At 28.6% G+C, this 2,198-nt stretch overlaps 2 non-coding genes across 2 annotated transcripts in view; both read left to right on the forward strand.

The window, feature by feature from the left end:
• The window catches only part of LOC138927619 (small subunit ribosomal RNA), a 1,995-nt gene extending 1,789 nt beyond the window's left edge, over nt 1–206 (forward strand). Inside the window, exon 1 of the ribosomal RNA XR_011444067.1 lies at nt 1–206. This exon is cut by the window's left edge and continues 1,789 nt beyond it. This is a non-coding gene — a ribosomal RNA (small subunit ribosomal RNA).
• Nucleotides 207–913: 707 nt separating this feature from the next.
• LOC138927617 (5.8S ribosomal RNA) lies at nt 914–1,092 on the forward strand. The gene has a single exon (XR_011444065.1). It is a non-coding gene; the product is annotated as a 5.8S ribosomal RNA (ribosomal RNA).
• Nucleotides 1,093–2,198: the final 1,106 nt, after the last annotated feature.

Genomic DNA, 2,198 nt, shown 5'->3' on the forward strand with positions numbered 1-2,198 from the left:
TTAACTCGCATTGATTACGTCCCTGCCCTTTGTGCACACCGCCCGTCGCTACTACCGATTGAATTATTTAGTGAGGTCTCCGGACGTGATCACTGTGACGCCTTGTGTGTTACGGTTGTTTCGCAGAAGTTGACCGAACTTGATTATTTAGAGGAAGTAAAAGTCGTAACAAGGTTTCCGTAGGTGAACCTGCGGAAGGATCATTATTGAATGAATCTTATCCGTTATTAAAATATTTATTATATATAAATATATAAATAAAAATTACCCAAAAATAAAAGACATATATATTATATTGAATATATAGACCATTTGTTGTCTTCAATATAAATTGCGTGTATATTTAATTAATATACATGCGTTGCGTGATGTATTGTTCATATTAAATTATGCGCATACATTGATAAATGCAACACCTAAAATATACATTGTTGTACCTGATATACAGGTTAATGCTTTATATAATATTAAAACAATATAAATTATATTTATATTGATTATATAAAACTAAGACATTTCGCAACAATTATTTTAGGTATATCAAAAAATTAAACATATTTTATATGTTTAAATATAGACGAATATATTGAATATAAATTGCGTGTATATTTAATTAATATACATGCGTTGCGTGATGTATTGTTCATATTAAATTATGCGCATACATTGATAAATGCAACACCTAAAATATACATTGTTGTACCTGATATACAGGTTAATGCTTTATATAATATTAAAACAATATAAATTATATTTATATTGATTATATAAAACTAAGACATTTCGCAACAATTATTTTAGGTATAAAAATAACTTTATTGAAGGAATTGATATATGCCAGTTAAATGGTGTATTTTTAATTTCTTTCAATAAAAACATAATTGACGAATTGTATATTTATATATATTTATAAAACTCTAAGCGGTGGATCACTCGGCTCATGGGTCGATGAAGAACGCAGCAAACTGTGCGTCATCGTGTGAACTGCAGGACACATGAACATCGACATTTTGAACGCATATCGCAGTCCATGCTGTTATGTACTTTAATTAATTTTATAGTGCTGCTTGGACTACATATGGTTGAGGGTTGTAAGACTATGCTAATAAAGTTGCTTATTATTATATATTTTTATAATGATATGCATATGGTATATTATTGGATATATTTATATATTCATAATATTAAATATAAAAGCAATTATCTCAAATATTTATAAAAGAAAAAATGAAGATATACAATTCTTTCTTTTTTCAATTCAAATAATACTGAGAAATGTCTAGCATAAAAAAAATTAAATTTTTTTTAACTAGAATTGTCTCTAATCTAAAGACGCGAAATTGGATAAGATATCAAATATATTGTTCTTAAGAGAGATATATTGTTTATATATATATACATTGCTGTATCCAAACGAAACTCATATGGGACTACCCCCTGAATTTAGCATATTAATTAGGGGAGGAAAAGAAACTAACAAGGATTTTCTTAGTAGCGGCGAGCGAAAAGAAATCAGTTCAGCACTAAGTCACTTTGTCTATATGGCAAATGTGAGATGCAGTGTATGGAGCGTCAATATTCTAGTATGAGAAATTAACGATTTAAGTCCTTCTTAAATGAGGCCATTTACCCATAGAGGGTGCCAGGCCCGTATAACGTTAATGATTACTAGATGATGTTTCCAAAGAGTCGTGTTGCTTGATAGTGCAGCACTAAGTGGGTGGTAAACTCCATCTAAAACTAAATATAACCATGAGACCGATAGTAAACAAGTACCGTGAGGGAAAGTTGAAAAGAACTCTGAATAGAGAGTTAAATAGTACGTGAAACTGCTTAGAGGTTAAGCCCGATGAACCTGAATATCCATTATGGAAAATTCATCATTAAAGTTATAATATTTAAATAATATTATAGAAATAGTGTGCATTTTTTCCATATAAGGACATTGTAATCTATTAACATATATAATTTATCATAAAATATGACTTATAGTTTATTCAAATTATTATGCTTGCATTTTAACATAGGATAAATGTCATTATTTTAATAAAGTTTTGATAGATAAAAAAGAATAAAGTGCTTTATTTTTTGGAAATTATATAATGGCATAATTATCATTGATTTTGTGTTGTATTATATGCACTTGTATTATTAACAATGCGAAAGATTCAGGATACTTCGGGACCCGTCTTGAAACA

The sequence above is a fragment of the Drosophila bipectinata genome, unplaced genomic scaffold (assembly GCF_030179905.1).
Source record: "Drosophila bipectinata strain 14024-0381.07 unplaced genomic scaffold, DbipHiC1v2 scaffold_43, whole genome shotgun sequence".
Taxonomy (NCBI): domain Eukaryota; kingdom Metazoa; phylum Arthropoda; class Insecta; order Diptera; family Drosophilidae; genus Drosophila; species Drosophila bipectinata.